Here is a 15,300-nt window from a genome sequence, read left to right on the forward strand (position 1 = left end):
CTGGACTAAGGTAAAGGTATTCTTTGTGCATGCATAAATTTAGATTGTCTGTACAAGGAAATCCTGGGAAGATATGGAAAACTTCTTGTCAGAAAAAGGAACAAGAAGTCAATAATATGAAAAATCACAGGAAGAAAGGAGGTGGTGCAAGATGCATGAAGTAGAAGATAAAGAAAACAAATACGGGTGGAAAGAAGTGGGAAAATTACTCACCAGATTTGAGCATTAAACTTCCCTTGAGATATTTCTTAAGAGAAAGGAAAGGTAATAAATTTGGAATATAAAGTGGAGAGTATTGTTGATAGAAAAAGAGATATAAAGTCCCAGAAGGAGCCAGGCTATCAGGAATCTCTCTTCCTTTCTGCTATAGTAATTTTTTTAAAGAATTCTATGTAGATGTTTATATCAAAAACAACCTATTATAAGTTGAGATAAAACAAAAGCTGAAGCATTACTTTGCCTATTTACTTGAAAAGTGAATGAGAAGAAAAAACTGAGGTCAAAGAATATTTAAAATATCCCTTTAAGGGTTTTCTTTTCAAGTTTATTTGAATTTTGGCTTAGACAGTAACAAGTTTAAAAGTTCTCTGGAGCCAGAGAACAAGTATAAATGCCTATATCTTCTATATCACTGATTCTCAAACTTCATTATGAATCGGAATCGAGAGTTTATTAAAACCTAGCTTGCTGGACTCTGCATCCACAGTTTCTAATTGAGTACTTAGAGGCAGTACTGAAAATCCAAAATTAAAAAAAATTTCCAGAAGATTCTGATGTTGCCAATCTGGGGACCAAACATTGGAATAGTGATACTATGTTTGAGTCAAAAAATATATAATTTTAAAATTTAAGATTATAAGAAATTCTGTCACTGAATATCCTACAGAGACTGTTAGAAGAACAAATTTGAAATTTAGAGCCAGGACTGTCTTAGGAAGACTTAAGTTGCACTGCTAAAAATCATTTTCCCACTTAGTTTCTTGAACATTTTGAAAGTTAATTTTTAAAATAGGTGTTTCATAAATAGCTAGCGGTAGCATTATTGTGCTGTAAGTAAGTGGTTCCATCTGGTAGCAGTTTTTCTGCTGCATAAGCATAAATTAAGCCTTTCTGGAGAACAATCTGGATGGGTTAGCTGAGTTATCTTTTGCCTTCCTTCTGTTCATAGAAGAAAAAAAATACTGAAGCATATATGTATCTCTCCCCCCAACCCTTAAGACAAATCTGATGCCCTCAAGCATTTCTCTGAATATCTGCTGTTAGAATTCAATGAGACATTGAAAAATTGCTGTTTGCATTATCCAATCAAAGCAAGAGTAGCCATATGATAGGGTAGAGTTTGTCTTAAAATACAGGCTATATAGGTTATGAGATGAATAGCTCTGTTTCTCCATAACTCAAGAGAGTTTGGTAAAAAGGGATTAGACCAGTGGCTTATATCTTGGCTGTACATTACAGCTTACAAAAACTCAGAAATCCTGGCCTCAGTTCAGATTCATTAAGTCAATCTGAGGGTGAGACTTAGGCATCAGTTTTTTTTTTTTTTTAAAGCTCCACAGGTGCTTGCTCTGAGCAGACAGATTGAGAAGCAGTGGTCTAAATAGAAAACATTTTTCCCCCCACAGAAAGCATTATAAAGTCTGTTTCTAGCAACAACAAACTGCTATTTTGCATGAAGGAAGGCAATCTTTGACTCTTCCCTGAAATAAAATGTGTGTTTTCTTAAATTGAGACATTTTCACTAAATTTATTGAGACTTGAAAAATGTTGAAAATCCATTTTTATTTTCATAATGACATTAGTCGTAGAATATAATCAAAGACTGAATTGAGGCAAATTATATTCCATTCTGGTATAATTATGGCAAAATGAACCCCAATATTATGTATAACTAATGCGCTAATAAAATAAGTAAAAAGACAATAGAGCATATATCCATTAATTCTAAAACAGAAAATTCATATGCAGGCTTTTATATTTAAAAGCTAGTAACCATACAGACTGGAAAGTTACATTTGAGAATTTGGAATTTGGAAATGATAAGAGGCTTCATATTCAGGCTTACAGAAATTCCTAGGGGTTGAAGAATAAAAGAAGCAATGGAATAAAAGAACAAATCAGTGGAGACTTGGAGGAGCAGGAAGATCCTTGAACAGAATATCCAGTAAGAAGGGAATGACAGTGTAGCAAATCACCACAATACTTGAACATTGTATAATTACACAGAAATCCTGTTAAAGTTGAATCATCAGCATGTAACCATCCAACCTCTGTTTTCAAGGTACCTTGAATTGCCAGTCACTGAGCAAACATTTGAGGAAGGCTCCCTTTCACAGTGGCCATCATTTTTCAAGGGGACAGTTAGATGAGAATAGTGGGAACATGAGGTTAAGAGAATAATTCTATAAAATGGGCCCACTATGCTGACACCCCCCACATGCTTTCTTTGCCAAAAAGTAATCTGCCTGCAGCCCCACCTTGCCTAGGTCAGGCAATTGGTGTAGATAATTGTTATGGTTTGGATGTGAGGTGTACAAACTATATTCCATGCTGGTATAATTAATAATATAAGGTTTGGAGGAGAAATGATGGGGTTGTGAGAGTCTTAACCTAATCAGTTAATTGATCCCTGGTGGGATTAACTGAGTGGTCATTGAAAGCAGGTGGGGTGTGGCTGGAGCAAGTGGTTAATTGGGGGGCGGGGCCATGGGGTGTATAGTTTGTATCTGGAGCGGGAGTCTCTCTGCTTGATGTGACTGCTTCCCTCCGCCACCCTCTCCTGCTATGATGCTCAGCCCCACTTCAAGCCTCAAGGAATGGACCCAGGTTTCTATGAACTAAGACCTCTGAAACCATGAGCCCTCAAACGTTTCCTCTTCTACAGTTGTTCTGGTCAGATCTTTTAGTCACATCAGCACAATAGCTGATTAAATGGATGATAGGGGTTGAGAGACGATGATGACTGGTTATCACTGGTTATCAAACAGAAGAAACTGGGTTATTAACCTCGGCAATTGTGCTCCTGGGCTAACAATTAACCTTTGTGTTCCTGCTCTTAGGTACATATACAGAGAAAAAAATAGAAGCTGGGGCTCAGTAGCAGAGTGCTTGCCTAGCATGTGCAAGGCCCTGGGTTCAATACTCAGAACCACATAAAAATAGATAAGACAACGGTATTGTGTCCAACTACAACTAAAAAATAAATATAAAAACGAGAAGTCAATAATTAAGAGAGGGTCTCTGGGGTCTATAAAAAAGCAAGACATACCCCTTCCCATGGACACCGGCTCTGGGGACTCATCTCTTCAGAAAAGTCTATCTCTGTCCTTTTCTTAAATAAAACTTGCTTTCTGTGCTTGCCTCAATGTTTCTTAGGTGCTTAATCTTCAAACTTGGGGAACAAGGACCTGTTCCTGATCTCTAAGACCAGTCTCAATTTCAATTTTACCCAGACTCTCAAGCAAACGTGATGTATGTTCATGTCCTTAGGCATCTTGTGGTCTACATCCAAATTCTTTGCTATAGTTACTTCCATATACCCATTGAAACTTCTCAGAAATCTATTGCCTATAAATATAAAATGTGTTGCTCTTAAGTGAAAATTATAGTGATGAAAGACAGAACTCAACACCTATACTTCAAACCACCTATGAAGTATAAAGGCAGCCGGAGAGTCCTCTGAAACCAGGCAAAAGCAAGGTACTTCTTATTTATCATTTGCAATCCCTCCACCTTCCAAAGAGAGATCTCAGACGAATCATTGGTTAGATGGCATAGAGGAGATTTCCTGAGTAAAAGGATACATATTCAAATTCTTAGTTTAAGTCATAATGAAGGCCCCCTCCAAAAAAGGTGGGTGGCTATAGAGCAAGATCAGTGTTGGGAGATCCAGGATGGGGACATGGCTGGGACCAGTATGGCTGGTGTGACTAAATATTAGACACTATGGTATCCTGTGGTTGGTGATGTGGCTGGTTTCCAGAAAGAAATAACAAAAATAAAGATGTCTAATGATATAAAGTTTGCAATTTCATGGGTGTCTGACCATTTTAGGCAGCATTGTGACTTCCCCTCTTTTTTTCAAAAGCAAAATCAGATTTTTTTTTTAAACAGAGAGAGAGGGAGAGAGAGAGAGAGAGAATTTCAATATTCATCTTTTTTAGTTATCGGCGGACACAACATCCTTGTCTTGTATGTGGTGCTGAGGATCGAACCCGAGCCGCACGCATGCCAGGCGAGCGTGCTACCGCTTGAGCCACATCCCCAGCCCAGCAAAATCAGATTTTTATAAAAAGGATTTTATCAGTCATTAATAGTTGATGGATATTGAATCTAAAAATATTGACACTATTTCCATTTTGATGACTATCCTAAAATTACAAAATAAAAGCTTCATCTGTTTTAAAACAATTGAAGTTGCCAGTATGTATTACAAATTAATTTTAAGAGGAGAAATTTCACAAATCACATCCCCTAGAAAGTTGTATGCTTTACTTTAAAAAAAAGGGGGGGGGTATGGGGGATATTAGTGTTATGTAAAGAAGACCCATATCTCCAAGATTTTGTGCATTTTTCTGACAAATAACACAAATAGAAAAGAGTAAAACCAAAAGAATAGTATAAGTTTAGCTAAAACTATAAATGGAGACTTGAGAAAGTAACATAAAAGACTGGAAAAAAATCACTTCTGAATTATATTTGAAGGAAGTAGAATAAGAAAAAGTTTTGGGCTCATGTTATAGTAGACTATGGGAAAATATCTTCATCTCATATTACTTATGTTTTCTCCCATCAAGTACCATGATTTTTAAAAAGAAAATTTAAAACAAGTTTATGTTTTTAAGGGAAATTCCAGGCCATAAGTTGGTGAAATATTTCAAGGAGAACAGTTACTAGTTGGGAGTTATGTCTTTAGAGTGCTTATCATTATTTTAAGATATAATCTCTTTTTAGTGCATTTTAATTATGCAGAATAATAGGTTTCATTGTGGCATATTTGTAATTCAAATAACATACTTTCATCATCTCCACCCCCATTGCACTTCCTTTCCTTTCATCAACCCTCTTCTCTAATAGTCTCCCTATTACTTTCATGTCCTCTTTTTTCCCCCTAGTTTCCATCCATCTGAGGAAAAACATAATTGTCTTTTTGAATCTCACTTACTTTGCTTACCATTATGATCTCCAGTTCCATCCATTTTTTTTCTTCAAATGACACGATTGCATTTTTTACACCTGAACAATACTCCATTTTGGACATGTACCACATTTTCTTTATCCATTCATCCATTGACTGGCACCTAGGCTGGTTCCATGACTTGGTTGTTGTGAATTATGCTGGGATAGACATGAGTATGCAAGTATCTCTATAGTGTGCTGATTTTTAATCCCTTTGGGTACACATTTAGGAGTGATATAGCTGGATAATATGGTAGTTCTATTTTTAGTTTTTAAAGGGTCCTCCATACTGATTTCTATAGTGGCTGTACTAATATACATCCCTACAAACAGTGTACAAGTGTTCCTTTTCCCCCTGGTATCCTCACCAGCATTTTTATTATCATTATTATTATTATTATAATATTTGTATTCTTGATGATGACCATTCTGACTGAAGTGAAATGCAATCTTAGTGGTGGTTTGATTTGCCTTTCTCTGATGTCTAAAAATGTTGAACTTTTTTTCATATAAATATTGTGCTTCTTTTGAAATGCTTTTCCACAAGAAACCTTCATGGCTCCTTGCTTTCTTCCTTCATGTGTTTACTCAAAATCCCATTTCAGTGAGGACTTTCCTGGTCTCTAAACAAAAATTCAGTTCACTGTACTAAAACTTTATACTTTCCTCTTTTATTTTTTTTTTCTGTTTAGCTCTTAAATCATTGCCTAATACTATATATATATATATATATATATATATATATATATATATCTTTTTAATCTTAATTGCGTGTCTACTCCACCAACATGTAAGCACCATAAACTTTATGTGTTTGTTCTTTGCTGCATTCCCAATGATAAGAATCATGCTTGGCAAAGAGTTAGCAACCAGTGCATATTTGTCAAGGGAATGGAAGAAAGGGTAAAATTCTGTAATGGAACCAGCCATATCTTTAAGCACTCCCTTGGAGTCTGGCAAAGTACTAAGCACTTTGCATGCTAACTTATCCATAATTCCCTGTAACAGCTTTCCCTACAGGGATTATCTCCATGTAACAAGTTAGGAGATTAAGACTCAGAAGTCCATAATTTGTCCAAGATCCCACACCAACACTAGTCCAAGATAATGTTCATGAATCTAAAGCTCCACTATTGCCCAACTCACTAAATACAAGGCACACCCCACCTTATCCATTGTCCTCAACATAATCAAAGGGGTGAGACATAAGTCTCTTAGGGTGAACTGGTTCGTTGACTGACTATTAAAGTGGAAGGAATGAATGCATTTTTCAGCAAGAATTTGGTAGATTTTACTTGGTACTGCATCTTAAGGAGGTCAGGACCTCTGAGTTGTCATGGCAACAGAGAGCAGCTGCTCAGAAACTCATTTCCTGTGGAGTGATAATCCCTTCTTTCCAGTTTTAGCTGAGAACACATCTGGTAATTTGTTATGATATATTTGTCACCAGTACTACTGGTTCTATTTAGACCTATGTCTGACTTTTTCTTTTCTTTTCATTTTAAAATTTAGTTAACCATAGCACAGAAATTTTGGGAAAGATAAAACTAATTCATAAGAACCCAGTACAACATAACATCATTATCATGGTTCTTTTTTATTATTGAGCTATAATTCACATCTAATGAAATTCATCATTTTAGAGAATACAATTTATTGGGCTTTAGTAGAAAATATGTATATAAGGTTTTGAAATCATCACCAGTATCTGATTGCAGAACATTGGGTATAGTGAAACTCTATGCTCTTTAGCAACCACTCCCCATTCTTTACTTACCCTGCCCCTGACATGGTGGATCTAGTTTCTGTGTCCACATATTTTTCTATTCTAGACATTTGTTATAAATGGAATCATATAGCATGTTTTATTTTGTGACTGACTTCTTTCACTTAGCATAATGTTTTCAAGGTTAATTCAGTTATTAGTATTTTATTCCTTTTAATTAACAAGTGATAAATCTTCTTTTTGTTTTTGTTATCAGGGATAACCCAGGGGTGCTTAACCACTGTGCCACATCCCAGCCTTTTTTTTGTATTTAGAGACAGAGACTCACCCGAGTTGCTAAATGCCTTGCTAATCTACTAAGGCTGGCTTTGAACTCTGGATCCTCCTGCCTCAGCCTCCCAAGTTGCTGGTATGACAGGCATGTGTCACCGCACCCAGGCTCAAATTATATATCTTTATAATGGACATACCACATTTTATTTAGTCATTCATCAGTTGATGGACATTTGGGGCTGTTATTCATTCTGATGTTTATTTTTTGAAAAAAAATTCTGACTCCATCATCTTCTAGCACTTTGGCCCTGGAAAAAATTCTTAACATTTTTGAGAAAATAAACCTCTTCAACTCTCAATGATGCTAATAATTCTTATTTCATAATTTTTTGGTTTTTTTGAGGATTAAATAATATAAAATATGCTAAGACTCTGGTGCTCTTTCTATAGAGTCCCTTATTTTTCTATATGTTGTTCCCTTCCCTGCCACTGCACAGATACCACCATCCCTAGTTAGCACACTTAAAGGTTCATTTAAAATTTTTAAATTTTAGAAATAACATATAACCAATATATAAAAGTTGAAACTCTCCCCGTGGTTTTGGCTTACCCAAATGCCAATTTCTAAAGGTTTTGTCTCCGAGCAATACATCACCTAAAGCTCATAGGCCAAACTTGCTTACATTGGATTCAGAATCGCCATTCCCTGGATTTATTTGGATACACAAATATCTCATGCTTCTGCTCTGTCTTTAACCTCCTCAAAAACTCTGAAAACTGTTATACTAGGGCAGTCCTTTACTAGCTAGTTGAATTTCAATGTTTTTGTATCCTCATCTATAAAATGCAAATGATCATAAACATAAGCTCATTTTTTTAATTTTTATTTTTGGTACTGAGCATTGAACCCAAGTTTTAGGCAATTCATAGTTACCTACTTAGAATATATTCCCATATTTCTAATTTATGTATCAAAATGTAGGTATATTTTTAAGTATTTTGTTATACATCATTAAATTATCTTTCAGAGAGTTTGCATCAACAATGAGCAAATGAGAAATTTCAGCATAAACAAAATATTGGATAATTTTATAAGCAAAAATTATCTGATAAATGTATATTTTTTGGAGTATAAACTATCAATTAAAATAAAATGAAATAATATCTAAGTGTTGTATTATTCTGTGGTGCTTTGTAACTAAATTTGAACTTCCCCCTGTTTTCTTCTAAGAATATTGGAGATTAAGTTGTTACATTAAGGTTTTTGATCCATCTTGAGTTGATTTTTTTTTGCATGTGAGTATTCAATTTTTTTCCAGAATCATTTTCTTAAAAGACTACATTTTCTTACTTATTGATCTTGGAACTTTCGTCAAAGTTCATTTGGCCATATATAAGAGGATCTATTTTGGATGCTTTATTATTTTCCATTGGTCTATATCACCTGTCTGTATGCCAATACCATACTGTATTGATTACTGTTGATTACTGTAGCTTTGTAGTAAGTTTTTGTTTTCTTGGTACTAGGGATTTAACCCAGGGATGCTTTACCACTAAGCTACATCTGCAGCCCTTTTTTTTAAAAAAAATATTTTTATTTGTACTAATTAGTTATATATGACAGTAGAATGCATGTTGACACATCATACATAAATGGAGTATAACTTCTCATTTGGTTGTATATGATGTAAAGTTACACAGGTTACATAATCATATATGTACATAGAGTAATAATGTCCAATTCATTCTATTATTGTTCCTACCCCCATATTCCCTCCCCTCCTTTCATTCCCCTTGTCTAATCCAAAGTACCTCTATTCTTCCCTAGGACAACCCCTCCCCCTCACTTATTGAGAGTTAGCTTCCACATATCAGATAAAACATTTGCCTTTGGTTCTTTGGGATTGGCTTATTTTGCTTAGCATAATATTCTCCAGTTCCATCCATTTACCTGAAAATGCCATAATTTCATTCTTCTTTAAGGCGTCTGAAGCCCTTTTTAATTTTTATTTGAGAAAAGATCTCACTAAGTTGCTTACAGCCTCACTAAATTGCTGAGGCTGGCCTTGAACTTGTGATCCTCTGTCTCAGCCTCCTGAGTCATTAGAATTATAGGCATGCACCATCATGCACAGCTTGTAATAAGTTTTTAAGTTAGGAAGTCTGAGCTTCTGGGGCACCTCATATGTGAACTATAACAATCAATTCCTGGCCCTGGTAATCCTTCTACCTGATCAATTTCCAGGGGATTTAATAGCCTCATTTCATACTGATATACAGAAGCCAGAGAAATAACCGACTGTGTGAAAAGGCTCATGTGCGGTTGGGGAGAGGCTTATTTAATCTTTTTTTTTTCTTTTTTCTTTTTTTTCAGGATTGGTTTGGCTCTTTAGGCTCCTTTAAAATTCCATGTGAATTTTAGGATGGATTTTTTTGTTTGGGCAAAAAAAAAAAAAAGTCATTGTGGTTTTGATAGGAATTGTGTTGAATCTATAGATATATTTGGGTAGTGTTTTTATTTAATATTTAGCCTCCCCATGTTTGTGAAATAAAAAATTGCTTTCTACTTATTTATGTCTTCAATTTCTTTCAACAATATTCTCCAGTTTTCAGTATACAAGTCTTTTGCTTCTGTGATTAAATTCAAGTATTTCATTCATTTTGATGTTGTTATAAAAAGAATTGTTTTCTTATTTTCCTTTTGGACTGTTAATTATATAGAAATGCAACTGAATTTTGTATATTTATTTTGTATTCCTCAACTTTGCTGCACTTCTTAGCTATATTTTTGTGAAATATTTAAGGTTTTCTAAATATAATAATATATCACCTGCTGAGAGATATTATTTTACTTCTTAATTTCCAGTTTATGTTCCAGTTTTTATTACCAATTTATATCTGTTTTTATTGCCTTATTGCACTGCCTAGAATTTTCAACTCCATGTTGAATATAAGTGGCCAAAGTGGGCATCCTTGTTCTGTTCCCAGTATTAGGAGAAACCTTTCAGTTTTTCACCATTAGATATGATAGATAAGAGGTTTTCTATAGTTTCTATCATATTAAGTATCTCTTCTATTCCTAGTTTGTTCATTGCTTTTATAATGAAAGGGTATAGAATATTGTCAAATACTTTTTGTATTAATTGAGATAAACACGTGAATTTCCTCTTTTGTTTTATACTGATTGCATGTTGAACCATCTTTGCATTTCAGGAATAAATACCAACTGGTCATCATGCATAATTATTTTAATATGCTACTGAATTCTGCTTGCAAGTATTCTTTTTAAGATTTTTGTATCAATATTCTGAAGGGAATTGGTTAGTATTTTTTCCTTTCTTGTGGTGACTTTTTGTTATAATGAATTAAGTATACTCTTACTTTTTTTGGAAGTGTTTATAAAAGATGGGTAGTTTTTTAAATATTTGATAGAATTCACCAGTAAAGCCCTCCATGAATTGTTTTGAGGCTTTGATTGCTGATTTAATTTCCTTACTGGTTATAGGTCTGTACAAATTTTTCTTGATTTTCATAACACTTTCTTGGTAGCTTGTGTGTTTTGGAATTTGCCCATTTTACCTACTTTATCCAATTTGATGACATAAAATTTCTCATAGTGTTTTATAATCTTTTTTAATTTTTGTAAAATTAATAGTGTTATCCTCACATTCATTTTTGATTTTTATTAATTTGAGTCTTCTCTACTTCATTCTTCATCTAACTAAAGATTTGTTTATTTTGTTGGTATTTTCAAAGAATCAGCTTTTAATTTTGTTGGTTTTATATGTCCTTCCTTGAATCTTTATTCTTTCTTTCTTATGGTATTTTTTATTTTAGTTTGCTTTTTCTAGTTCCTTATGATATAAAGTTAGGTATTCATCTTTATTCTGTTAGGATTTGCTTATAGCTGCAAATTTCCCTCATAGAACTACTTTTACTGCTTCCTCTTTTTGTTTATTGTGTTTTCAATTCATTTGTCTCAAGGTATTTTTTGTTTTCGCTATTATATCTTTTTAAACCATTGGTTGTTTAAGAGTATAATGTTCAAGTCCCAGGTATTTGTGAATTTTCCAATCTTCTTTTAGTGAATTCTATTTGAGATCAGGAAAAAAAAATGTGATTTTAGCCTTTTAAAATTTGTTACTCCTAGTTTTGTGGCCGAACATATGGTCTTTTCTGAATAATATTCCATGTGCATTCTGCAGTTTGGAGACAGAATGGTCTTTATGTGCCAGTAGTAATATTTTAAACCTTCAAAATTCAAACTTTTACCTCTGATAAATATGTTTCTCTTCGGGACCCTTCTCTGTCCCCTTTACACACTAAATTTCTATATGATGGTTGTTCTGAGCTATATTAAACATTCATGGTCTATGTTAAATCTAATTTGATGTTAGAGCACAGTTTGTATTGTAGAATTTAATGGTCTTTGGTGGAACTACATAAATTTTCCCTGAGGATTTTCAACATTGCCAAATCATTTTTGTCTGGTATATTGCTCATTTCTCAGCATGCTGGATGCTGGAGTTTTGCCCTGCAGCAGCTGAGTGCCATCAATAAAGACATATGCCTTACAGAGAAGCTCAAAAAAAGAGTTCCCTCCAATTATGGTTTTCAAATTCCTCAGGGAAAAATAAACATACAGTTGAGGTGTAATTCATAAAAGACAACAAAGTTTTTCCAACTCAGACTTGTTCCTAGAGCAGTGACTGGCATCTGAGGAGGGGAAGAACTCGCTGACAAAATGTGAATCTCATTACCTCTGCATTAGAGAAGCAGATGTGTTCCCCACATTGCTTATAAATTGGAGTCCACTAAATTACATAACATTAAGCCCAGGTTCAGGGTACTTTAGCCTTTGTAAACAGAAAAATTATGGTCTTTCTATCATCAAAAAATGTTTAACCAAAAGTTTCATGATGAAGAGAAAATTCTCTTAATGGCTGTTTGTATGTTCTTTTGTATGACTTGTCAGTATGCCGTATACATAGAATTGTTAATCATATTTATTTTTCCCAGAACACAACCGTTCTTTTCACGTAACCCCCTTATTTTTCATCTTCATACAATTAAACTACTGTTATTCTACTTAAATTGAAGTGCAAAATATATAAGAAAGAGAAAAACTAGTGAGAGCATAGTGTTTGAAACGTTAGGGATAAATCATATATTTAGTCTTCTCTTTGTAACTGTCTTGTCTTAATTCCTTAGTATTGGTGGATTTTAGATCCTCCTCTTTAAAATACTCATTGTCTAATGAACCTCACAGAATCATTACAAAATTTTTGTTGGTAAAACATATATAAGCATATAACATGGCCTCAAAAATTAGTCATTTAGTATTCATTCTAAAATTGTCTTTAAATGACCATTTTTTGTTCCCACGTCCACAATGACTAGGACATGGCACAAGCTTCCTGTGCAACTTTAGACTTAGTTCATAATTAAGATACATTACTCAAGGAGGTAGAGCAAGCAAAATAATAATATATTTTAAAAGAACAGATAAGTCACATATGCACAGTTACCATTTCAGTATCTTGGGAAAGCTAACCTGAGAGTAGTCAAATGGCTATTAGTGTGAATTATATTAAATTAATTGTATTAATAAATCACCCATATTTGGATGATACTGACCTATACAAGTGACATTTTTTATTTTTTGGTCTAATATTTCAACTATTCTCAGAAATTTTAAATTGTTTCAGCTATACTCTATCCAATGCTCCTTATAATAGTTTTTTTGAGGGGTGAGGGTGGGGTTGAACCCAGGGGCGCTTAACCACTGAGCCACGTCCCAAGCTGTTGTTGTATTTTACTTATAAACAAGAGCTTGCCAAGTTCTTTAGGGTCTCGCTAAGTTGCTGAGGCTAGCTTTGAACTTGCAATTTTCCTGCCTCAGCCTCCCAAGCCTCTGGAATGACAGGTGTGCATCACCATGCCTGGCTCCCTATAATACTCTTTTTAAATCACAATAAAAGGAACTGTGGTAGAACTATGAGATCCACAGCTGAAAAATAATCATAACTTTATAGGTCTGTGAGTGTTGCTAGTGTGGATCTTTCAATAACAGTGTAGGGGCTGGGGTTGTGGCTCAGGGGTAGAGTGCTTGCCTAACATGTCCAAGGTCCTGGGTTTGATCCTCAGCACCACATAAAAATAAATAAAATAAAGGTATTGTGTCCAACTACAACTGAAAAATAAATATTTTTAAAAATAGTGTGATTTTTATTTTTATTTTTTTAGAAAGAGTGAGAGAGAGAGAGAAATTTTTAATATTTATTTTTTAGTTCTCGGCAGACACAATATCTTTGCCTGCATGTGGTGCTGAGGATCGAACCTGGGCCGCACGCATGCTAGGCGAGTGCGCTACCGCTTGAGCCACTTCCCCAGCCCAATAGTGTGATTTTTAAAATAAATTTCCAAAAGTCCACTTATACCACTTTCAGTCATCTGTTATTTAAACATTATTTAAATATATGCATTTTAGGTAGCTACAAGGAACTAGTGCAGGTATGCAGAAGATAGGCGTTCTGTGCCTGCTGAAAGGTTCTTTCAAAAACTTAGCATTTCCCCAGCCCACCATGGTGGACGATATTGATTTCACTACCAGATATTTTGGGGCTTCCAGCACTTACCTTATGCAGTGCTTGGCCCTGAGCAAAAATGACTTCGTGGTGCTCAAAGGACGACAATGCAAAATAGTGGAGATGTCAACTTCCCAAACTGGAAAGCATGGTCATGCCAAGGTATTCCTTGTTGGAATTGATATTTTCACAGGCAAAAAAACATGAAGATATTTGCTCTTTTGTGTGTGTATGTGTGTGTGTGTGGTTGGTGTGGTTGGTGTGGTGTGGTGTGAATTAAATCCAGAGCCTTGTGCATGCAAAGCAAGCACTCTACCAACTGAGTTATAGCCCCAGCCCAAGATATTTGTCCTTCTACTCACAATATGGATGTTCCAAATATTAAGAGAAATATCAACTGATATGTATTCAGGATACCTTTCCCTGCTGACAAAAACTGGTGAAGTTCATGAGGATCTTAAACTGCCAGAAGGTGAACTAGACAAAGAAATAGAAGGATGTACAATGCAGTTGAAGATGTTCAGGGATCTGTCACATGTGCAATTAGTGAAGAATATGTTGTAGCCATAAAAGCCCTGCAAATAAATGGGGACATCAGGCATGAGCAAACAGTTTAGGTCTGGATCAACTGCAGATCCAAAGTTTGGGTCTAAGTTGTCACCAAAGCTATGGCCTTCATAAGCAACCTCATTTTTAAAAAACTGTTTAGAAATTGTGCTGGTTCATTTTGCAGGTAGTTGGTAACTTGAAAAAAAATCAACATATATAATTCTTTTTTTATTATTTTTGTGTCTTTCCTATAACATTCCTGTGGTTTTCAGGATGGGAGTCCAAGAAACATAAAGCTTCAGCAAATGTGATTTGTCTGAACAAATCATTCCTTAATTTTAACAAAATGATTAGTAAACCAGGGTTTTAAAAGAGATAATGCAAGATTTGGTGGTATTGAAATACCACATTTAAGTTGAATTGCTCTGCATTAATTTCAGACTTAATGTCATAGAACACACAGATTATGGATTAAAATAGTCATTTTTAGCCTGTGTGTAGCAAACACAAATCTTTTTTTTTTTGTTTGTTTGTTTTTGCAAACACAAATCTTTAAACAAAAATCATGTTATCAAAAGCATCAGGGGGCTGGGGTTGTGGCTCAGAGGTAGAGCTCTCGCCTACCATGTGTGAGGCACTGGGTTCGATCCTTGGCACCACATAAAAAAACAAAATAAAGATATTGTGTTTTTTTTTAAAAAAAGCATCAGTTACCTTGCTGGTTGTGTGACTGATATGTATTACCTAGGTCATACCATTCTTTGCCACACTATTGGTAGATTTAAACCTTACATGGTGGTTTTAGTACTTGCTTGTCATTGACAGCAGGATATTGAGTGAAAATGAGCAAGTCAGACTGTAAAAAAGAAAAAGGACAGTGGCAAAGGAGGTTGATAAATTCTAGCTTTTGACTTGAGACCTCTGTAATGAGCATAAAAAATAGAAAGTAGCTTTATATAAATGCATTTTAACAGAAAGCTAGTGAGA

At 34.6% G+C, this 15,300-nt stretch overlaps 1 pseudogene; it reads left to right on the forward strand.

The window, feature by feature from the left end:
• Window positions 1–13,761: 13,761 nt before the first annotated feature.
• On the forward strand, window positions 13,762–14,381 carry LOC143639367 (eukaryotic translation initiation factor 5A-2 pseudogene; annotated as a pseudogene).
• Window positions 14,382–15,300: the final 919 nt, after the last annotated feature.

Source organism: Callospermophilus lateralis, chromosome X (genome assembly GCF_048772815.1).
Source record: "Callospermophilus lateralis isolate mCalLat2 chromosome X, mCalLat2.hap1, whole genome shotgun sequence".
In the NCBI taxonomy this organism is placed as follows: domain Eukaryota; kingdom Metazoa; phylum Chordata; class Mammalia; order Rodentia; family Sciuridae; genus Callospermophilus; species Callospermophilus lateralis.